Source organism: Podarcis tiliguerta, assembly GCF_965153285.1.
Source record: "Podarcis tiliguerta genome assembly, chromosome: 10".
NCBI lineage: Eukaryota > Metazoa > Chordata > Lepidosauria > Squamata > Lacertidae > Podarcis > Podarcis tiliguerta.
In genome coordinates, this window is record NC_139543.1 from 50,314,055 (window position 1) to 50,339,083 (window position 25,029).

The 25,029-nt window shown below is 44.0% G+C and overlaps 1 protein-coding gene across 7 annotated transcripts in view; it reads right to left on the minus strand.

Moving 5' to 3' along the window:
* The window catches only part of CHST11 (carbohydrate sulfotransferase 11), a 214,718-nt gene that overhangs the window by 178,881 nt on the left and 10,808 nt on the right, over window positions 1–25,029 (minus strand). The gene's annotated exons all lie outside the window — the stretch shown is intronic.

Here is a 25,029-nt window from a genome sequence, read left to right on the forward strand (position 1 = left end):
GTTAAATAAATTTGGCGTGGAGACACTTGGAAAAGTGAACACAAGTGACACTGGAGCCCACAACTTCATCAGAGTTCAGGTTCAACTCATAACAGGATCACTGCCAGCTAGTCCTCCCAACTGTTCACTGGCAATAACAGAGGGATTTAGGTCTCCTCAAGGCCTGGACTCACTCTTTCTCTCTGTGCATGTTCAGGAGCATCCATTGCTGCTAGGATGGACAGAAGCTACAATTCTCATACACCACAGTGGCAATGGATGTTTCTGAGCATGATCAGAAGTGTCCAGGCCTTAAGGTGGAGGCCTAAATATTGTTGATATGGGGACCACATGACTCCCTTGTTGCAACAGCTCCAATGGCTACCAGTCTGTTTCTGGGCACAATTCAAAGTGGTATACAGGAGAGGGCCTTCTCGGTGGCTGCTCCTGGACTTTGAAACTCCCTCCCTAGAGAAGCTAGTCTGGCTTTCTCCTTGTTGTCCTTCCACCAGCAGGTGAAGGCTTTCTTGTTCCAACAGGCTCTTGGAAACTGACTGCTTTTAATGAAAGGGCTGGTGCCATGCTGTTTTGATTGTAATTGTATGATTTTAATAGGGGTGTGTGTGAGAGAGAGAGAGAGAGAGAGAGGACACACATACATATATCGTTTTGATTCTATTGATGCTTAATGATTTTTTTCTGTGCTTTTACCTGTATTTCTAACTGTAAGCCATTTTGCGTGCATTTCAGGGAGAAAGGCAGTGAATGAGTGAAGGAATGAAGGAATGAATGAATATTCTGTGCTCACTAGTCCCTTCTCCCTGCCACTGGCCCTCCTGCTCTTCAGTCAAAGAAGTTTGTTTGGCTGGTGGCAAAGAGCTTCTCAGATGTGCCCAAGATTCTGGTCTTTCTTACTGAACATTCTGAGCTCAGGGCTGAGGAACACAAGCTTTTCCCAATAGTCCTTTCTTTAACGAAGTTCAGAAGAACCCAGCTAATTATGAGTCAAACTGGAGGCGGGCGAAGGGATTCAACCATCGCTGCTAGTAATCCATACAGAACACTGTGGTGGACAATTAGTTGAAATTTTTTAAGGGTGTCATTTGACTACATTAAGTATTGCTTGTTGCAAGGATAACAAGCACCTCCTAATTAAATTAACTGGATATTGGAAATAGTAAAAATTATTTGACATGGAAATGAGTCTGCTGTTGCTATTTTGGTTTGATTATTTCACTGATCTGGCCTCACATATTTTATTTTATTTTTAAGCTAAGCACAAAACATTACCAAAAAAAAAGAACCTGAGCTATTTGTGACCTGTACTTATTTTTGTTTTCAATTTCTTCAGCTTATGGTGTTTGAATGTTTTGTTGGTTGAGAGGGTGACATGGCAACACTGAAGAGAAATAAGAAACATCAAGGAAGTGCACTATTAGGGAGAAAAATTCAGCCTAGCCAGATATGACTAGGATTGCCCTGTAATTCAACTTCATGGCTAAGTGGAGATTTGGACCATGTCTGACACTCCAATTAAGGGGCAGCAAAAATGGTACCCTATGGAGATTGTTGGGCTACAATTCCAATTCAGCATGACTGCTGGCCATGCTGGTGAGGATGATGAGAACTGGAGTGCAACTGCATCTTGAAAGCACTGCACTGGCTATTCTGTACCCTAACCACTATACCTAATTGGCTCAAAAACAGCCAGGCTCCAGGTAGTCAAGGATTAGAAGCTGGGGAAGTTGCTGCCTGTCAACCCACTTGAACCAGAAGCTGGTGTGGGTCTCCAAACTAGCACAGGTCGTATTCTAAAATAATAACAACAACAACTGCAAGGCTAGTCATTCATTGCATTGCAATACATCAGAACCAGCACATTTTTTAAAAAATAGGAAGAATGGCTTACTGTGGAGGCAATACATCTTATAAACATTCAGACACCAAAAATAATTCCCTCAAATAAAATATTTCAGTGTCTTTCTATTGTCAAAGGTGGGTGAGGGGGGGGGAAATGCAGCCTGGTCTTTTAAGAAGTAAGGATCAGGCCGTGGTTAGCAAATGAACTAGAATTTAAACCGTTAAAAATGAAGGAGGCAAAGAGAAATTTGAAAGACCTCACCAGACACGTAATAGGCAAGGAGTTATACAACTACCAAAAAGTCAATACTGCATGGCAAGCCTTAAATAAATCAGGTATTGATTATAAACAGAATTCTGCCTGGATGAAGTGAACAAGAAAATTACTGCAAGTAAGGACTATCTGTCTTTATTTCGCAGAAAGCTATCCTTTAGGAAGGGAGGCTTCTCTATTAGAAGAGAAGAAGTTAACGATCTAGAAAATGGGTTGAGGCACTCAATTCAGAGGTTCAGAGCACGGCGGGGTGGCAGGAAGAACTGAATCTGCCATAGCTAAAATGTGATCTTTACTGAAACAAGAAATAGCCATGGTTCAGAGCCTGCTTTTCTTTGGTATTTGATGACAGGAACATAAAAGCACTCTTCACAAGGAGAATTGAACACAGCTGTAGCTCCAAGACGGCATAGCCAACAGAGGGAGCTGAATCTGAATTCACAGGAATCAGGAGGGGTCAGCAAAGGATGTTTCCATCCTCATGTTACTCTGGGTGGTGTAGTTCAGGTCCATCCATACTGTAACTTGCAGAAAGCAAACTTCTCAGGCATCCCTACTTCAGCTCATACACGCTGATGTTTCTATGATTCTATTTTGCTGCCAAGGAGTGTGGTGGAGTCTCCTTCTTTGGAGGTCTTTAAGCAGAGGCTTGACAACCATATGTCAGGAGTGCTCTGATGGTGTTTCCTGCTTGGCAGGGGGTTGGACTCGATGGCCCTTGTGGTCTCTTCCAACTCTATGATTCTATTCTATGATTCTACGCCCCCCCCCATCCAAAAAAGAAAACCAGCAAGTTTTTAGAAAGAAAAACAACACTACCAATAATAGTACTGCAGTGCTGACACTGAAAAATCCAGAATGATCCTACATTTCATAAAGCAGTTGCTTTGAAAAAGAGGACACACAAAGTAAGCCCATGCGCCTCAATGACCATATTGCATCTCTTTATAATGAGATCTCTTCTGTACCATTACGGTAACATCTCAGCTGCCAGAGACATAAAATGCAACCAGAAGCAATACAGATATAGGGTTTTCTGCTCGGGGAGGTCGCAAAACTGTAGCCAGTGCCAGATAAAAATATTATGGATGGAATTCAATGTTGCACTATTATGAACACTCCATCTGCACAAGCATTCCAGCTTCCCGGATGGAAAAATCCCCACTCTCCTTCTGCCATGCCATGCTCTGAGAGTTATCCTGACATACATACCCCAAGTCATTTTGGGGGGATGCAGGGAGTGAGAGGAAGAAAACCTCACTGCGCAAGCTAAAGTCCTTAGATGAATCCTGCCCATAGCAGGATGCTACTTGCATCCTTGGTCTACAATTTCAAAATTCACTAGAATTATATCTGAGTGTACCAAAAGTGAAAAGTCTGAGTGATTCTGAACCCATTTCCTCAGCACTTGAGTGTGCCAGGGAAACATGATTCATACACAGCTGCTGCTTTTCCTTGGAAATTTGTAAACAAAATTTAGTCGCTCACTAAATAGTCAACATGTACCATGTGTGACTGATGTTCTGCATAAAAATAAAAATAAGTTGCCAGGGGAATACAAAGCGTTTGGCAGTTGTGGGGACTTTCACATTCACAACACAGCCCCTGCACTGACCCTGAATTTGTATGGTCTGGGACTAGTTCAGTACCAAGCGCATTTAAGTTACCACCTAACAAAATCCTATCGCAATACAGTGGTACTTCAGGTTACATACACTTCAGGTTACAGACTCCGCTAACCCAGAACTAGTACCTTGGGTACTTTGCTTCAGGATGTGAACAGAAATCGTGGTCCGGCGGCGCGGCGGCAGCAGGAGGCCCCATTAGCTGAAATGGTGCTTCAGGTTAAGAACAGTTTCAGGTTAAGAACGGACCTCCGGAACAAATTAAGTACTTAACCCGAGGTACCACTGTAGTAACAAATGGATGAACAGATTGTGTGTGCACGTGTGCAGGGGGACCGTGCTTCCTAGACTAAATGGTCACACCTACATATTATCCCACCTTTCCACCATAGCAACACATGTTGAAATCCAGGGTGGTCTTGCATCTAAACGTTGACAAGATCCTGACCCGTTTAGCTTCAGCAGCTTTTGCATGCTTTCATATAATGCCCTGGATTGTGAGAGCCCCTGCAAAAGTCAACAGACAGATTCATATTTACACATAACCACTCACACTCCTGTAGTCTGATATGATGCAGTCCATTCTACCACCTTCTACCATTTCATTGAATTACTCAAATGACTTGGTTTTCTGCAACGTGTGTGGATCCCAGTCTAAATACCAGTTTTGAAAACTGCAGGGCATTCCTGCAGTAGTGACTCTTGTAGTAGTAGTTGTGGTGGCAGTGGACCACAGAGCCACCCTCTGGGGATCATCATCCACTGTAGCTCACCTGAACAGCAGTGGGATGGGATAGGGCAGGCACACCAAATTGCCTCCACAGGTTGCCTCCAGATTGCCTCCACAGGTGCTCATGCAGGTAAGCTGCAGCAACACCCATATCAGGAGCGCAACCACCACATAAGCCGCAACTACACCCTTATGAACTCTCAAAATAGTATTTTTGACACCAAAGCCCCCTCACACACTCTCTTCTAAAAAGGAAGGATTTGGGAGAAAAGACTTCTTAGCAATAGTGCTGCTACAGGGAAATTTAAAAATACACACAGTTGCTGTCATGAGGTAGAAACAACAATTTGTGTAATGTTCTCCAAGGCTTCCTCTCCAAAACTGATTTCAATTGCAGCAAGTGATAGTCATAAGACCACAACAAGTAACCTTCACTGAGCTTCTGCTGTATATATGCAATTACATGTTGCACTTGCGGCTCCACCCTGACAGTACAACCCTATGCATGCCTGTTTTACAGTGGTACCTCGGGTTAAGTACTTAATTTGTTCCGGAGGTCCGTTCTTAGCCTGAAACTGTTCTTAACCTGAAGCACCACTTTAGCTAATGGGGCCTCCTTCTGCTGCCACCGCACCGCCGGAGCACGATTTCTGTTCTCATCCTGAAGCAAAGTTCTTAACCTGAAGCACTATTTCTGGGTTAGCGGAGTCTGTAACCTGAAGCGTATGTAACTTGAGGTATCACTGTATTTATTTTGCTTATTTGTTTGTTGCATTTATAGTCCAGCTTGTCTCCAAGGTCCTAGCCAGAAACTCTAACCACTATACTTCGCTACTCAGAAGTGTGTCTTAATGAGTTCACTGAAAATTACTTCCAGGTAAATTTGTGGGTAGAATTGTAGCCGAAGTTGCAGTACAATCAATGGGTCTTCCCAGAGAACATAGTCAGGAGAACAGGGCTGTTAAACTTGTCAGAAAACAGACTCAAGCTATACAATACGTAAACCACATTTGCAAAATGTTTATGATGCATGCGTACCGTTCCAAAATCCTTGGACTGTATATGGCAGCCCCTTTTTTATGTACTTGGCTGTGAACTGGTAGTAATCTATCAAGAAAGGGAAGCTTTCTTCTGTATGCTTGTGGCATAGCGAAGCCCTGCTCCATTGGCTTTCTCCTATTTAAGCTTTTTGGCAAGACTTGATGCACAAAGTTAGCCAGACACTGGATGGACCCAGTATTTTCATTACTCTTTGTGAAAGGAGGACACTGAAGAGGCAGTGTTTGCCGGTACATTGCTTTGCAAGTGATCCAGTTCCTAGTCAATGAAATACTTCTGTTGATACCCATCCTTGCTGATCTTGGTGTTAGTGGCCAATAGATGTCCTTCAAAATGATGAAACAGAGAAGGTGCAAATGTATTCAATGTGGTGGACTGGTTTAAAACTATGTTTTAAAATCAGCAAGACCAAACACTCCCGTTTTTAAGTAAATAATCACTCAGTTCAAACAAGTTTCATATATGCAGAAGAGTAGCCATGCTAGTTTGCTATTCAGACACTTTAAAAACCAGCAAATATATTATGGCATCAGCTTGTGTGGAACAGGGGTGAATGACAGCTCCTGGGATTCTTTAGAAAGCCATGCTTTTTAAATGTGCTTTAAATGTATAGTGTGGCTGTGACCCTAGAAAGTCTTACTCCCCCCCCCCCCTGTAATTATTGTAGCTCATTTGGGTATTAGCACTTTAGTGCTTTAGTTAGACAATGGTTTTACGAGTGCACCTACTTTAGAAGATAATGTGTCTTACAGCAAAATGGGGTGACCCAGTCCTGCTTAGTTTGCAATTAATAATAAAATTATTGTGATGATTATACTTCCCCTGCTCATTCTGCTGATTGAGGTAGTGGGTTTATCCCCCACCAAGCCTTGCCCAGATGGCACTAAGATAACAGCAGCACATTTATGATGAAACTCAGGTTATTTTGGGGTTGTTGTGGTGGTGGTGGTGGTGGTTGTGTTTACTTTCAAGTGGCCATTCCTTCCTCTCCCTCCTGCCAATCCCTGACAAGAGCTTCAAATATTGGAAGCAGGGTCTGTCGGCCACCATCCCTGGAAATAACTTCAAGGTGGGTCATGGCTCAATGACACTGCACACACAAGAGGCCTCAGGTTTAATCCATCACATCTACAGTTTTAAAGATATTGGCTAGCAAGGCTGGAAGAGCCTTCTGCCCAAGAGAGGCTGCCATTCAGAGTGGGCAACGCCAGGCTAGATGGATCAATGGCCTGGCTCGGAAGAAGGCAATTCTAAACATTCATATATTCCACACTGGCAGAGAAGACTGTGAATCTGTCAAAACTTAAGCCATAAATATTGTCAGATGCTTTAAAACGTGGCTCTCCAAGGCTGAAAACCCAATTAACATTTCTGACATGAGAGCAAGCTTCATTGCAAGGGAAAGGGTGGGAGCCTGCATCTGCCTGCAAGTCACAAAGCTTGGTTTATGGACATACAGTGGTACCTCTGGTTGCAAATGGGATCCATTCTGGAGGCCCGCTCGCAACATGAAAAGAACGTAACCCTCAGTGGCGCCTCTGCACACGCGTGGGTTGTAATTCGGTGCTTCTGCGCATGCACATGGTGTCATTTTGCGTTTCTGCGCATGCCTGAGTGGCGAAACCCGAAAGTAACCCTTTCCGGTAGAGTGGTACCTCTGGTTAAGAACTTAATTCGTTCCAGAGGTCCGTTCTTAACCTGAAACTGTTCTTAACCTGAGGTACCACTTGAGCTAATGGGGCCTCTTGCTGCCGCTGCACCGCCAGCACGTGATTTCTGTTCTCATCCTGAGGTAAAGTTCTTAACCCGAGGTACTACTTCTGGGTTAGCGGAGTCTGTAACCTGAAGCGTCTGTAACCCGAGATACCACTGTACTTCCAGGTCGCCGCGGGGTGTAACCTGAAAGAACGTAACATGAAGCAGACGTAACATGAGGTATGACTGTAGTGTGCACCTCCAGCACGCTGGTGCACACCACTAGAGCCTTCCCTCTTCATTCCTTCCTTCATGCAGGTGGGCAATAAAACATGAAGTGATAAAGCTTAGGGTTATGTCTGAAACCAGGATCACGGGTCCGTTTTCACCCTAGCAAAGACCAGTAGTCAGGCTGGCTACTGACCGTGGTTTGTCAGGGTGCAACACACCATCATACTGGGTCTGGTCATAATATTAGGCTAGCTCCCTCTGTGGTTTGTTTACCTGCTTGCGGCAAAAGGAACAACAAAGCAGACGGCGCTCAGGCTGCCTATCAGCATGCAGCTCATGCACAGTATGGCTTAATAAACGAAGCTTTGTGGCTTAGCATTACATGAGGGTAAGGCCAAAAGCGGAGAAAGTGAATATGCCAGCTACAGTTTTGTACTATCAAATAGATGGGGGGGGGCACATTAATAGGAACTTGGACATGACTTGATTAAAAGATGTTTCTTGATTTGGCAGCTTTGATTTATCGTCATGCCATTTTTCTTTTCATGCTTTCAGGTCACAACTGCAAATGAATTTCCATTTTTCCAGGCCTCCTTAAAATCAAATATAGTTGCTACGCTTGTGTACATAGTACCTTCAGTCATCAGCTGTGATCTTTATTTTAAAAAGTAGAACTGAGATTTCCCCACCAACACTACGGAAGACCATATAAGCCTGTTCAGTATATTCTGCAGTTTGGATTTGATATCCCGCCTTTCACTCGCTTTAAGGAGTCTCAAAGCGGCTAACATTCTCCTTTCCCTTCCTCCCCCACAACAAACACTCTGTGAGGTGAGTGAGGCTGAGAGACTTCAGAGAAGTGTGACTGGCCCAAGGTCACCCAGCAGCTGCATGTGGAGGAGCGGAGACGCGAACCCGCTTCCCCAGATTACGAGACTACTGCTCTTAACCACTACACCACACTGGCTGAATGATGATCCAGAATGATGCAAGAAAGTTCCAAATATATAGATGGGCAGTCATCTTTAGAACTTTCATCCGAGCTACTGAACTTCATATACTGCTGTTCTATCTAGCAGTATCTTTCCCTGTGGCAAAGATCCTTCTATAATGAGTCAGTTGAGGTGAGGCTCATTCAGCAAAGCCCCACCAACCGCCACCTTTACATCTTTAATCCTTCCTCTTAACAGGTTCAGCCAGGTTATTACTTCCTGTTCAGTGGTGGCTGTGATACACCGACCCTTTAAAAGTCAGTTTAGGGAGGGGGGAGTTAATTTCCAAGCACTACCATTTTTCTATTATAGTGAAATAGTGCTAGCAAGTAAGCCAATAGCTAAAGTAAATGAAGCAAATATTTTAGTGCTAAGCGCTCTTAAGAATGCCATTTTATACCAAATGTTCACTCTCAACATTTTTAAAAAAAACATATACGCACTATATCAGCCATTATTCCTTGCACTAACATGGTACACAACTCTGAGAAATGCTGCCACCCCACAAAATATGCTCACAGAGTCATTAGACATTCCATCTCAAGGTACAGTTTGCATTTTCCAATTAGCCCAGTACTTATAGCTAAATTTTGCCATTCAGCTGTGAAACTACATCATTACAGAATCATGGCAGAAAACCAAAGGATGTAAATTCATCCTTCATCATTTCTAGCTTGGCTACAAGTGAATGAAACATTGGGAAAACACTGCTGACTCTAATGGACTTTGGAATCCTTCCTTTCCATCCTTCCTTAAGAGTTATTTTCCTTTTTACTTCCCTTCCCACTGATGATCGTTTTAAGATATGTGATTGGTACACAATTTTTAAAAGAGCATTTCAGAGCTCGCAACCAGACATCACAAACAGGGAGAACGGTTGCTGGAGGAGACTGACGAGAGTGAGCTTGTGTCTTTTGGAGCCTGAGGGTGTGTGTGGCTGATTGCTCTGTAGGAACACAGTATCTGAGAGGGAGGAGTTACAGCTGAGAGGAAGCCAGGCTGAGGGAGGAGTTAGCAACCAGCAGAAGTCAAACTTAGCTCAGTGCAGATCCTGGGAGCTCGCAAACATGGATATTTCTGAGGGCATTTAGCTGGGGAGTTTAAGGGGGAGGCACAGAGTTCTGTGTCTTGGTGTGGACAGGACCAGAGACATGGAGGGTGAGGGAGCTGCTGCAATGACCTGTAACACCAGTGTCATGTTTGTCATTCTGCCAGAGAACAAGCAACAGCACACTTGTAGCAAGTGCAAACAGGTTGTCTTGTCCCTTCCAACTCTAAGATTCTATGATCACCACAGAGGATAAGAGCTCTTTCAGATTGTCATTTATGATCATGCCTATCATAAAGGTTTTAACTAAGCTACTTACACCCATTTATAAGCAGAGGGACTTACTTCAAAAGAAACATGCATAGGATGCATACACTGCATTGCCTACAAGGAATTTGCAGCAAACAGTGCTTTGGTGCAACACAAATCAGGGAATCCCTTAATCCTTGCCTTGAACCCCCTGGAATTTGGTGCTCAATGCCTCAAAATGCTAGCCAAACAAAAAAGCCCACATCTGCATAGATGCCACAATCCAATATCCAGAATGATGCAAGAAAGGTCCTGAAAACCCAACCTATATTTGCATGAGAACAGTATTAGTCCCACAGTCACTGAATGGGCACTTGTTCAGATCTATAAACTACTTGATGGACACACTGCCTGCCTAGTCCAAGGAGCTGTGTTTTGAAAATTGAGCCAAATGAAAAAATTGATTTCTTCTCTCTGTGTCCCATTCTCTCCTTTTTATCTTTTCTTTTTTAAGCACTGCTTGGGACCCCATATTTCCATGAACACAAAATGATCTCTGCACACATTCTGACTTGCAGTCTGTTTTTTTTAATAATAGCCTCCGGTAATCCAGTGCAGCAGCTCTGCCTAAAATCTGTAGAACTGGTGCCTTTGTATCCTGTGAAGAAATTACTCATTTTAGTAAGAACCAGAACTGTTTACAAACCACTGTAGTGATGTAGGAAGCTTTGTTTTGGCTGCTAGCAAAGGAGACACTGTTTGCAGAGAAAATCAGGGGGAGTACAAATGTTAATCTGACTAAAGAATTGAATCTTGGATGCATTTGTTCATTAAGCCTAAAACACTCAAGTGCCAAGACAAACAGGGAGGCAAATATTATAATCGCATAAATAAACTGACCAAATTAAAAGAGAGGGAGCAAGCAAAGGGACTAGCGATCTCTAAGCTAATGCTTAGAAAAGTTTTCCAAAGGGCCCTTGGAACATTTTCAGACCACACGCCACTGGCTACACCCTGAACAACAGCAAGAGCAACAAATTAAAGCATTACATTGTCAGGCTTCCATCATTTTGAAAACCTGCCATGGGAGAGAGCCACACAACAAAGACAAAACCAACCAGGTCCGCAACCAGATATTTTGTGATGAGTGGACAGAAAATCAGTGCAGAATTCCATACATAAAGTTAGTCTTAAACATCTGAAGTGATGTAATTAAACACTCAGCTTGTAACAGGGTAGGAAGTCACCTGCACCTTTTTCTTACATCTCCATCAGATATAAAGATAAAATTTCAGAGTGAGAGACATTCCTGGGCCAGAAAGGGCACTGACAGGCCATTGCAACAACAGCTCTGAATTTAGCCTTCCTCCACAACCCTCTGTGCCACAACTGGTGTCTATTTGTCTTTGGCAAACACCATAAAGAACTGCTCAAGGGTGCCACTGTTGGTTGGATTCTTGAAGGGGAATAATGGAGAGAAAACTCCCCACAAGCTTCAACATTATGTTCTTTGGCATATGTATTTATTTAGCACCATCTACGTGCATTTCATTTCATTCGTCTGTCACTTTTTTTACAATAAAAAGTCTCAAAGCGACTTGGTGAAAATAAAGTGGAACACATTAAAACAATTTAAACCTAGGTAAGGGAAAAATAAATCACAGACAAAACCAACTACATAAGATACTCATCTAGCAGCATACAGTGGTACCTCAGGTTAAGTACTTAATTCGTTCTGGAAGTCCGTTCTTAACCTGAAACTGTTCTTAACCTGAAGCACCACTTTAGCTAATGGGGCCTCCTGCTGCTGCTGCACCGCCAGAGCCCGATTTCTGTTCTTATCCTGAAGCAAAGTTCTTTACCTGAAGCAGTATTTCTGGGTTAGCAGAGTGTGTAACCTGAAGCGTATGTAACCTGAAGCATATGTAACCTGAGGTACCACTGTACTAATAAGAAGTAAATCCTGCCCACTCTCTAATAGGTGAAAAACCCCACAGGAGGCAACGTAGTCCTTTACAAAGAACAGGCATGACAGGCCCCTAGCTCAAGAGTCTTACAATCTGAAAATAAAAAGGAAGGGGAGAAACTGAGATATGGGTGGGCTGGGAAAGGCTAATATGTGATTATTTCAACTATTCATACTTAGGCTTACTTAACACAATGGCTGGTTTGTTAAAATTTTGAGAGCATTTTTGTGGTTACTTTCTAGACATCATAATAACCAAAGAGTTAGGAGCTTCAGAGGAACAATCTCATGGACTGTGAAGTACTTCGGGGGAGGGGGTGACTATTCCCTTTCCATGTTGCCCACATGAAATTTCTTATCCTGCTGAGGGTCTTCAATGCCTTTTTCAGATTCATTTAGTGCCAAGTACACTGATCTTTGCCTCTAACAAGGCAGAAAAAGTACTGTTGAAGCATTCACCTTTTAATGTCTTTTAAAGAGGATAAATTGCTGTAGCTCGACTCTGAAAACAGAGAAGACACTGGTGATATTCCAACTCTGGCCGGTGACTGCGAAGGATTCAGAAATTTGTTTTAAGCTCAGAAGTATGTTACATGATGTAACAGGATCATGTAAGCACCTCAATATCTGGCATTAACACTTTACAGCAGGAGTTGTCAACCTTTCTGAGCTAGAGGGCATGTTGCGGATATAGAGAAAATGTTGCAGATGCCAATCACAAAATGGCTGCCCCAGGGATGGGGTGGCAAGGCACAAAATAGTTGCCGTGGGTGTGGCATAACACAAAATGGCTTCCACATCTAAAAGACCAGAAAAAGAGACAGGGCCATAAAAGGTGCAGGCATGCCCTTCATCAAAGGGGAAAAACCAGCCACCACTATGCACTGTGGATGCAAAGTTGGAGACTACAAAAATTACTAACACCAGCCTCATGGACACTGGAATTTTTTAGCATTTGTTGGATGGTCATTTGCCAGGCATTATTTAACTTGTTTCTGTGATTGCAGAGGTTAGACTAGATTAACGCTAGGGTCCCTTCCAGTGCTACAATTCTATGATTCTATGATAGAAAAGAATGGCATACTGACATACTATCTGAGAGCAGAAGAAAAAAGAGGCAAATGCAAAATATTTTTAGCACATCAAAAATCATTAATTGCAGGGGCAATTCTTTCCTTCCTCAATCAAAAGGCACCTTTGCAATGTTATAATGTTGCAAGATTGCCATTTTGTGTGTTGCAAACCAATTTGGGGGTTATAATGTTGCAAGATTGCCATTTCATGTGTTGCAAACCAATTTTGGGTGGGTGGGTGTGTTTTAAGAAATAAAAACAATCTTTTTATCTTCTGTGTATTTTGTATTTTTAATCTTTGAAATAACAGCAAACAACACATACCACGTTACCAAAGCGGCAAGAACCTCAATCCAGATAAAGTTACTCATGACTAAGACCCCTTAAAATAAATAAATTGTCTTGATTCACTTAAGCCACATCACTTTCAATAGGATTTGGCCACAACACAACAGCTAACCTTACCTGGATTACAGCCAATCTTTTTAGTTTCCCTTTTTGATTGCAAACTCTAAATGCTGGCTTTTCACCCATAGCCATGATAGGAAAACACATCGCCCCAGGTTTGGAATTTCCTATGATACAGGAAATCCAATCAGTAAGTGGCCTAAATTAAAAAACAACATTTGCTATTTCACAAAAGGCCTTAAGCAAGCACCTCCTAAAAAGAAGAAAAAGAAGAGAACTAGTCCCCTCTTTCAACTGTTTTGCATTATTATCAAACACTATCCCTCAACACAGATACAAGTTACCTTCAAGTTGATAAATAATACATCCGATTTAGATCCCGATGGTTTGGAGGAGAAATGGTGGTTGTATTATAATGACATGTGCACGAGAATTTTTTTTTTTGGGGGGGGGGAGAATAAACCAGCCTCACGGGCAGAGAGAGCTCTGATAGAGCATATTGGCGTATAAACTCTAAACACTGCAGAGCAACCTTTAGCGGGGGGGGGGAGCACATAACAAGGATGCAGTTTCTACCACTGCTCTGAACTGCATCATGCATTTCAATGCATCATGCAAGTAGGTAAACCATTCTGTCTCCCTGGTAAGCAAATCAAGGAAACAATTTAAGCATTCAGAAACTCTGCTCACCCCAAAGAAACATGAAATGATCAGCAAGCCAGTTACACTTGACCAAGGCCAGGGCTTTTTTATGATTATTATTCAAAGGGAATCCACAGCCTAACTTATTCCTATGAATAAAAAAAAGGGGGAAATGTTCCAAGCTATAGGAAATGGTGTGTCTTGGAAAAAATGAGGCTTAAGCCAAATCGTGACAAGTTTTAATGTACGGCGCTAATATTACGAAAGCCAGCACAAAACTCCCTTGCTATTTATAAGGTGTTTAGCAAATATCTGTACTAACATTTTTGACCAATTAAAGAATGAAAAAGAACCTATACATTTTGCCCAATGGAAATTGCCATTACAGAGTAATGGGTGTTCCTACAACTTGAAAATTAGTGGAAAGTTACCCTGGGTGGTACTGACATTTCCAAAAATACCAGAGGAGTACATTGGGGTTTCTTGGGACTCCCCCCACCCTCCACTGAATTAAACAGCAAGTGGCCATTACTGAAAATGGAGGGGGGGGGATTATATATGGCTGCCAAGTACATTCCTGTCCAAAAGCTTGTGTGTGTATTAAGAACAGACCAAAGAGCCATCTGGTTCACCATTCTGTTTTCTACAGTAGCCAATCAGAAGCCGACAAGCAGGACACAAGCGCAATAGACCTCTCCAGTGACTTGTGTTCAGAGGCATGGGGTTCTGAATATTGAAGGTAGTATATAGCCAGCATGACTAGCAGCCATAATCCCTTTAAAACAGGCATGGGGAAACTCGGGCTTGGGAGATCAAACACACCTCCACACCTCTCCTCCCTCTGGCCTTCATCCCAGACCCATCCACTGGAGCTGGCATATTGAACAGGCCTTCTTTCTCATAGCAGAGGACTTGATGCACCACCTCAATCTATCAGCAGATCTGCACGGATAGGCATCACACTTTCAGTCACGCCAATTTGAAAGCAATTAGAAGCTGAAAATTAAGCTGGACCAATAAGCCAAGGGCATGAGGGCTCGTCCACACTTCCGATTGTGCCGTGCCCAGAAAGCACAGGTCCAAGCGGTTTCCCCCTTTCCCCACTCCTTTCCAAGGGAAAACCTGCTCTTTAGTGATAAACCAAATCAAATGGCAATCTGCAGAAAACCCAAGCTGCTGTTTGCGCTAAAGAGCAGTTTTCCCCAGGGGGAAAGTAACAGGGCCAGATGAATTAAAAACTGCCACAGTTAAAACAAAAGCTTCAGTTGCTTCGTCAATAACATTTTTGTCTTCCATTCAGTAAGTGCAATTTTTTAAGTTATTAACTTCCACTGGACAATGCTCTCTTTTATCAATTGGCAATCCCAAGTTCAACCAGACTAAGATGAAGACAGCATGGAAAGGCATAGAGCTCACTGGAAGGGCTGTAACCCAGCGTGAGAAGATGTGCTTTGCCTGCAAAAAAAAAAGGTCAAATCTCTGGCATCTCCAGAAATGCATCCTGTCTGGATCCCTGGAGAGCTGCTGCCAGTCAGTGTAAATACAGAGCCAGCTGGGTCATTACAAAGAAAATGCAAGTCTAATTGGCTCTAGGTAAGGCAGCTCCCTATGTTCCTAGCATGCACACACACACAGGCCCCCTTCAAATGTTCCACAGTGGCACCTGTAAATACCAGGCATAGTGTGGGGATGGCTGCATCCTACTGCTGTCATTTTCCTCACGTTAAATGTTGTGGAAGGTGAGAGCAGCAGGGATCCTTTCATATTCATAGAAACCTCCCTGCACCTTTATGAAGCCTGGTTTTGCAGGGTTCTAGAACACACAAGGGATGCGGGTTAAACCACAGAGCCTAGGGCTTGCCGATCAGAAGGTCAGCGGTTCGAATCCCCACAATGGGGTGAGCTCTCGTTGTTTGGTCCCTGCTCCTGCCAACCTAGCAGTTTAAAAGCACGTCAAAGTGCAAGTAGATAAATAGGTACCGCTCCGGCGGGAAGGTAAACGGAATTTCCATGCGCTGCTCTGGTTTGCCAGAAGCGGCTTAGTCATGCTGGCCACATGACCCGGAAGCTGTACGCTGGCTCCCTCGGCCAAGAAAGCGAGATGAGCACCGCAACCCCAGAGTAGGCCACAACTGGACCTAATGGTCAGGGGTCCCTTTACCTTTAGAACACACAATGAGCCTCCATGGACACAAAGGGATTCCTGCTTCAGTCACCTTGCATGAGCTAGAAGGCAAAAAAAGGGGGGGGAGTGCAGGGAAGAAATGGAACATTCATCCTCACTGTCCTCCCTTCATGTGCTTAAGGTTGTCACTTTGGGATAGCCAAAGATTGCTAAGCTCAATGGTGAAAGCAAGTATCAGCATACATACACGTGAAGCAGTTTGCAGTATCTCAGCAACACATTTCACCAAGCTTCACCACTGGGGGATAACAGTACCAGAAAAAAGTCCCATAATCTAGCCTGACTGTTGCATTAGACTTTTGATGCACCAAATTTATATTGAAAGGCATTCTGCAGAGCTCTCAAAATGACTTTTTTTAAAAGGGGGGGATTTAGGGGTAATTGGTTTTGAAGCAAATTCCAAGTGTGCTAAACTAAGAATTACAATATACTCTTTTGCATTTATATAGAGGCCTTCCTACAATCTAGAAGGATATCACAGCATTTCATAAGTCTGGCAACAGGGCTGTCAAACAGTTATCCTGACTGGCTCACATGCGTAAATCCTCCTAGAATTGGTTGACATATATTGTGTATATGGCATTAGGTATAAATGCAGGATTCGTTTTTTCCAGGCTTATGCTAATGTACAAGACTGAACTGCAATGAAATGTAATGGGTCTGGAGAGCAAAAAGACAGCTGGCAGTTTGGTATCTGGAAGCTAGATAGATAGGCATCGTTCACTTTAAGAGCATGGTGGATACTTAACTGCCTCACAGAACAGAGGGGAGGAGAGACCTGCTCTGCTACGTGGAACAATTCACATAATCTGTAGGAAATTCCACAGGGTTCTCCTCAGTTTCCAATCAGGAAGCCATGAGTTTCTAAATGAGAAGTTGGGCTAGAAATCCACTCCTCAAGGGCCCAAATTCCACAACCTCTCATGAGGCTAAGCCAAAAGACTGCTTTGCAGGTTGGCATAATTTTCTGTCTTTTTCAGCCAGCCCTTCTCCACCCAAGTACACCCTTTAACCTCTGACTGCAGCCACCCTCAAAGGCTTTTTTAAAGCAGCACAGAAAATGAATTCAGTCCTATGTTAGTGTTTGTGTGTGTTAAAAAAACTCAGGCTGCATTAGTTTATTTACAAATCCAGCACTGGGACGAAAACAAAAGCAAAAAAGAGTGCAAAGGAACACAGATTTGCCCATGATAATTTGTACATCCACTTTTCCAGTAAAAATTATTGCAATTTAAATACAAATACAATATTTCTATATTTATTCGTTCACTCATTCATTGTTCCAATAAGAGCCCATTATATCCAAATACACAAACAAACAACATTATAGCAAAGTCAACAAAGTTATCAACTATGTGCTGAAGGCTTGGACAAATAGAAAAAATTTCATGCTGCATCTAAATGTGACCAGTGCGGGGGGAACAACCAAACCTCATTCAGAAGAGAGTTCTATAATTTGGGGACAACCACCAAGAATCCCCTGACCCATATCACCACCATCTTTACACATATTCTTTGACAAAGCAGGACTGACCAACTCAATCAGAAGGGGCACATATTGCCCATAATTGGTCTAGATCAGACCTTCCTGACCTGCTGTCCCTCAGGTGCTTTTGAACTATGGCCACAGCTGGCCCAACCATTAGGCAGTGTGACACAGCTGCCTCAGGCAGCAGATTAGGGGTGTCATGAAAGGGTAGCAAATTGTTAGTTATTTAATTTATTATTGTTGCAAAAATACAACAATGTTGCATGACTTTTTCCTCAGGTGTCAAAATGACTTGATCAACCTTGGGTACCATGACTGGGGATAAAGGAATGGCATAATTTCCTGCACTGCCTCAGATAACAAAATTTGGGAGGCTGTTCCTGACTACAAGTCCCATCAGTCCTAGTCAGTATGGCTATAGTTACAATAGCTGTAGCCCAGCAACTTCTGGAGGGCCCCATGTTTAAGAAGAAGTCTAGTCTAGGTTATCCATGGTGAACAAAGCCACAGTTATGCACATGCACATTCAATCTATACAACCAATAAATTACAAACAAGCAAGAAGTTATTTAAATGCCGCCCAAACAAGCAGAACGACTTTGTGAATCAGCTCAGCTTTAATTAGTATACTGCGGCATGAGCAAAGCTGGAACAGTATTAATTCAGCAGCCTACTTTCTTTGATGCATTTGATAAAGTAGAGTTGCCTATGAATGCTTGTATCACAGCAGTCTAGCCTTTACCAACCTGGCGACCTCCTGATATTTTGGACTACAGTTTCCATCAGCCTTGGCTATGCTGGCTGGGGCCCTAGGACTGATGGGAGTTGTAGTACAGGAGGACACCAGATTGGAAAGTCTTGTCTTGATGGCTATGAACCAGAGTAGCTTCTCTCCTGTAATCTGTTTAAGCATCCAATGCCTTTTGCTGAAATTATCAGGTTTGCTGTAGAGTGAATAATCTGATATAGCCTTACAATCTAGGGATGATTGTGGGTGGCCTTCCTCTCTAGGGCAGATGTGGGGAAGCTGTGGCACTCCAGATATTGTTGGACCTCAGTTCCCATCAGTCCCAGCCAGCATAGACAATGGTCAGAGATTATGGAAACTGTCATCCAACAATACCTGGAAGACTGAAAATTCCCCATCCCTGGTCTAGAGCCTGAGGCTCCCGACCCAAGCTTCTTAGCATTCAAACTTAATATAAAAATATGACAAATGCAAGCATATAGAGAAGGAAAATATACAAGCATATATATGCTTGGTCCAGGAGGGTTAAGAGAGCATGACACCATCACTAGAGGACATAAGGAACACAAAATATATTTCCAATCCAACCATATATGGCATACTCCACTAGTGAGGGTTCGCTTGATTAGAGTTACAACTGGGCTTTATGCAGAACAACACAGCCATGTTTCTCAATGCAACAGATGCAATTAATCATTTCAGTGGCTCAATTGTGCAAAATTGCCAGCATAGCTATCACAGGCAGAGCCTTCTTATCACACAAAAAACACTACTTTTCAACTGGACCCAAGCTGGGAAAGCTTAAGCTTAATCACCTGATAACTATCACTTCATACAATTTGGCTTTTTAATGCTAGCCATGTCCCTTGTTACGCAGTCATGCAGATTGGAGCCAGATAACCATTACGACTTCACAGAACCGAACCAATCTGTATCCTGCACTTTCCCCCCAAAGCAAGCCTCTGCCTTAATTTGGAGGAACGAGAGCACACCACTGATTGCATCAGCACCAACCTCAAAAACAACTCTCTTTCTCCTAATGAAGCTCCCAAATAAAGACAAGATATAATCCAATGAGAATCAATGCAAAGGCTACGGTCTAGTTTCTTTTTCCTGTTATATTCTGTCAGGCCCCACTGGACTATCCTGACATCTCAGTTTATAATAAAACTCTATTTTGGATAGGAGCAATGTGAAAGAAAGAGGTATGGGTTTTAGAAAGAGACTTGTTCAGAGTGACCCAAGAAACAACACATCTCATACTGGCTAAGAGTGCAAGATGCTTCCTGATGAATGAAATAAGTTTTCATTCAGAACCATAATCCAGCTATGGAGATAAATTTGCACACACCTTTTAAAGATGGGCACCAAAACAGTTTTTGCAGAAGTGCCCACACCCAGCCTGTTATACTTGGGTTGTCTGAATGCAGCTGATTCTCACAAAAGCTGTTTAGCCCAGAAATTCTTTGCTTCCTCTGCTGAAACACTGGGGAAGCTGCTTCATATCTTCAGTCTGATTGCCTTCCCCAAGGTCAGACTATGCTAGCCAGGACAAATGGATGCTCCTACAATTAATTTCCTGCTTGGTCTTCCTAGCAATCAGCAGAGCTGCTGCATGGTCTACTACCATGTGCACAGTTTGAGTGTGTTGAACAGTAGTCTTAGAGGGTTCTCCTACTCCAATACAAAGCCTTAAACAACCTGGGACCTGACTGCTCCCTTATAGGGCAGCCTGTGGGATAAGATCAGTCAAGGAAGCTTTCACGGTCGCACTACCTTTCTCTGTGGTTCAATCGGTGGCAAAAACATGGGAGAGCCTTATTAGTGTTGGTGGATCCCCAGTTCTGGAAGTTCCTTCCCACAAAGATACAAATGGCACTAATGTTGTTAAATTTCCAAAGCCAGCTGTTCACTTAGGCTTTTACTAGGAGTTTAATGGGTTACACGCTTAGATGTGTTTGTACAAGTTGTGCATAAAAACAACAGCATGTTAAAAGCAGGTGTTTGGTGGCCCTTTCAATTGCATTTCAATTGTGATTAGCTCCGAAGCTGGTCTGCAATGTGGAATGGTTAAAAAAAAAAAAAAGTGATTTTAAATAAATATAAAAATAGAGCCGTTTCCCTATAACTTGAACAATTGGACTCTGCCTAGATTCTACACTTTCCAGGTGGTGCTTTTCCTGGCCAATATTCTAGGATCCCATTAAATTAAAACATTTCAATAAATCAACGGTAGAGAACCCTCCCACTTGGCCTTCTGGGATGTTTCAGCCAAGCCACACTCACCTGCCATCATATATGAATAAATGTTAAAACCCCACCCCACAAAACAGTAAGTTATGACCTTCAGAGTTTCAGTGGGAGGTACCAAGAAAATTGAAATGCCACTCATTAAAAACAAGAAGAATTAAATGCTGTGCTAACTGTGCTGCCAGGATTTGTGGGCCTGAGATATGACACCCCAATAGCATTTTCCCATCTAGCACAAGTGCAAAAAGTTACAGAACCGCTGCACCTGCCATTAATTTGAATAATATTCCCTTGCATGCAGTGTGCACTCTGAATAAATAACTGCAGAACGCATCCATTGGCTTATTTCACATTAATATGTACATGGAGTAGAAGGGGATGTCTGACCTAGACCACCACAGCTTCAGAAAGGTTTCTATGTCATATGCCTTCAGACCATGCCCAAGGGTCTATATATAAAAACTATGTGACTTAAGATTTCCAGGTTTTGCTGCATTATAGAAATTTAAATAAGCTTTGAAATCAAGAATGTTAAAAAGGGCCCTTCCTACATAATCTATCAAATCAAGCACTCTTGACTCCTGTTGATTTGAGGAGGGTAGTGCTTTTTCTTACTAAGTTCCAGCCATTTCCAGACTTAATAGGTAAGCCATTCTGGGGCACCGTTTCAGTAGGAAGATGGGCTAGAAATCAAATAAATAAATAAGATAAGTGTAGCAAGTGAATTGTCATCATCGGTTATCAGTATAACTGGATTCAGTTATTTAAAAATAATGTGCCTAGGAAGCACCTTCCTCCCAAAAAAACCAAAAAGATGTCCTCAGGGATATTGTTCCCTCGCAATTATAAAAGGGAGTCTCTGCTCTGGTTTGGTTCACAATCTCTAGTATTCACTACACTTTATATGAAAAGAGACCTGGATTCACTGTGCCTGCTCTGTTTGAGAAGTGCCTGAAGGTACATACATGCAAACAGCTCAAGCAAGAGTATTCTGGGGTGTTTTATTTACCAAGCTGCAATATAAGCTCTACTGATGGCAAGACAGGACTTAAACATCCAAAAGTGTCTGCAATTGCCAGTAAAATTATTTCACATGCATTCTAGCACAGGCCACTAAGCTAGCTGGTGAAACATTCCACTACAGTGTGTTCAGGACCTGCATTTCTAAATTACGGGGGGGGGGGCAGGGACTTGACTCCCTCTAGAAGCAGAACATGTCCACAGAGCTGACCAGTGCAATTCTGCAAAAATTCCCAACCAGTTACGATATCCATGCACACAGCAACAGGCAGGCGAGTCTTGTAAAAATACTTTATCAAAAAAAAACAACTGTTGCTGTAGGAACAATTGGCAAGACTTTCTTATCAGCTGTGTTAAACTGACAGTTGGCAAGTGGCAAAAAATCTCTCTATTACATCCTCTGTAGTGCATCGTGGGAGAAACAGTAAGGCAGAAGACAGCAGGCAGTAAGTGAAAAGCGAGTTCTTTTTCAAGCAATCCTCCCCTGCCCTTGTTGCTGTAGGAAAGCCAATTGTAGGTTCACAGCCAAGGAAGGACACATGCAGAAAAGCACTTATAATGCGTTATGGATAGAAGAGAAGATTGCCTCTGTGTGTGGATACTGTTTTTTCTGGAATCTTGCAATTTCTGATAGCAATTACAAATACATACTACTGAACCATGGCAAACATTTCAGAAATGTAGGAAGAACAGAAAGTGTGCACATAAACTCAACATAGCATTCCTTTCAGTGAGCGGTGAGGCTTACTTGAGAGTAAACGGGAATAAGATTCTGCAGAGGCAAAAGTTAAGCATCTTTAAAGGTCTCCGCTTTCCTTGGGAAACAACTGAGCATCTACTTAACCCCCTCCTTGAAAGCAACAGTGCTTAAATATGCAATCCTCCCTCTTTAGGTCTACTCAGAAACCAGCCCCATTGAGCTCAATTCTCCTAGGTAAGTGTGTACAGAATTTGAGCCATAAACATGCTGAACCCTGGTTGGAAAGCACCCTATGGAGTTTATGAAGCTTAAGCAACAGCCTAAAAATATTTAGTCTGATGCATGACTCTCGCCACTCCAGCTGTCATGTCTGACTACCGAAACTTGGCAAATTTTGCAAGCTAGCTTCTCCACTAGTCCCCAGCACAATTCTACCTCCTGGCAGTAATACAGCAAGCTACCTGCCGCACAGAGTTTAGCCCCAAGCTAGCACCTTCTAAATGTTTTGTGCTACAAATCCCATCATCTCTGACCATTGGGCATGCTGCCAAGGACCAATGGGAGTTGTCGTCCAAAACGTATGGAGGGCACCAAGCTTAAGAAAGGCTTCTTTCTAACCTGCTATACCACAAGTGAAAAAAGCCACTGCCATAAAGGTGGCTTCTGAAAACCCTCACTCTACAATCTGGCCACAGCAGTGACACCGTCCTAGGCAAACCCTTCCCCTCTCCACACACACCCAAAAAAGTGCAAGAAGAAAGCCAGCCAGATCTGCTAATTTCCACCCATTGAATCCAAGCGTTGCCAGCAAGGCTCTCCCTGATCCAGCCATGAGAATTCCGATCCCTAACCCCATATATGTAACAGCAGGCAAGTTGGTCTTTCTCCTCCTTCTCTGCTGCTGCAGTGATCCAGCTTCTCTAGGCAATGGTGCTATGCAAACCCGACTTGCTGGAGACAGCGGGTGGAAAGGCAGGATATAAATATTTTACATGCAACTAAACAAAGATTTTAAAGCTCCTCACAACACGCTTCCTTCTGGGCGACTGAAGGTTTGCCCACCCTGCTGGAGATGCACTTTGCAGGAAACAACACAAGCTTGTGCTTCTTTGCTCTTTCCTACCACCACATTAATCCACAACAGTTCTCTCCCCCCCCCCATCTCCCCCTCCCCATCCAATTCAGCCAGATAAATAACTGTGGGCTAGAATTTTTTACTTCAACTATACAGAGTCGGTGGTACAGCCTGACTCTGTTTACCACCTTGCCAAGAAAAGAGAGGATGCTTTAAGGCGGCTGCATATATTTGGTCCATCTAGCTCAATACTGTCTACACTGACTGGCAGCGGCTCTCAGGGATTTCGGGGGGGGGGATCCTTCCCAAATGAGACTCAATCATTGAACTTGGGACATTCTACCTGCCAAGCAGATGCTCCCCTGCTGGGCTAAGGTCCTTCACTTAAATGGATGTGTTAATGGATTTTATTTACAGAGCTTTTCCGTTTGTCTCCTTCAAGTTGGGCTATGGGTAGCAGTCCCTGTGGGCTAGAGTAAAAAGCAGGAAAAGCACTAGAAGCAAGTGGTAGTGGGGAGGCACAGGGAGCCAAGGATATCTGGGGTTGGGAAAGTTCCCGCAGCTTTCTGCTTAGAGCAATGGGCTTTGACTGGGGACACTCAGGTTGAGATTTCCACTGGGCTGTGAAGCTCACTGGGTGACCTTGGGCCAGTGGCGTAGCGTGGGGGGTGCAGGGGGGCCGGCCGCACCGGGCGCAACATCTGGGGGTCAGGGTTAGGGGCGCAAATCCGCGGGTTAGGGGGCGCAAATTACTTGCCTTGCCCCGGGTGCTGACAACCCATGCTACACCACTGCCTTGGGCTACTCTCTCTCTCTCATCATGATCTACCTTGCAGGGTTGTTGTGATCATCAAAACAGGGAAGGACCATGTAGAGTGCCTTGACCTCTTTGGAGGAAAGGCAGGGCAAAACTGCCAATCAATCAATCAGTCCCACTTCTGAAACTCCGCATTTCTGTATTTTAATGCTCCCACAGTGAAGCAAGTCCCGTGGAGTTAACTTGACAGCAAGGGGGCTTAGCGTTGCAACCTTGCCATCGTTCCCAGTTTGATCACTGCAGGAAAGTGCCTTCCCTTCAAGTAAGGAGAGACAGACAGAGGGGCAAAATAATGGGCGGAGCCGTCGCCCCCCACAACCACCACGGCAACCCTCCTTTACAGAAGAAGAAGAAGAAGAAGAAGAAGAAGAGACGGAACATGAAAAGTCCAGGGCTGCGGGGTTTGGAGTCTCCTCCGGGCCCTTTCCGATGCTGGTGCTGATGTTGCTGCAGCGGCGGCGGCGCAGCCGGGATCTCCTCCAACGTCTGCGCGCACATGGCCAGCAGCTCGAAGCCGGCGAGAGGAACGAGGCGAGCCCGTCACCAGCAGCAGGCGCCCCGCTCGGGCCGCCCTTCTTCCCGGTTCCCCGGCACAGCAGCGCGATCTTGCCGGCGGGATTCCTCCCCCCTCCCCAAAAAAGGGAGCTCTCGGTCCCTCGCCTCCGGACCCCCCACCCCTGCCTTCACCCCGATCCCCACCTCTTCGAGCCTCCCTCTCCCGCCCTCGGAAGTTGGCCGTCCCCTCGCCAGCGACCCCCGGGCGACCCGGCTCTAACCCCCTCCCCACCCGTGGCCTCGGAGGAGGTGCTCCCTCGCCGGGCTTTCCTCTCGCCTCCCGCCACCCGCGTTACCTCCGGCCCTGGAGCCCCAGGCGCCGCCGCCGCCGCGCCAAGTCCCCGCGAAGGGCGCGCGCG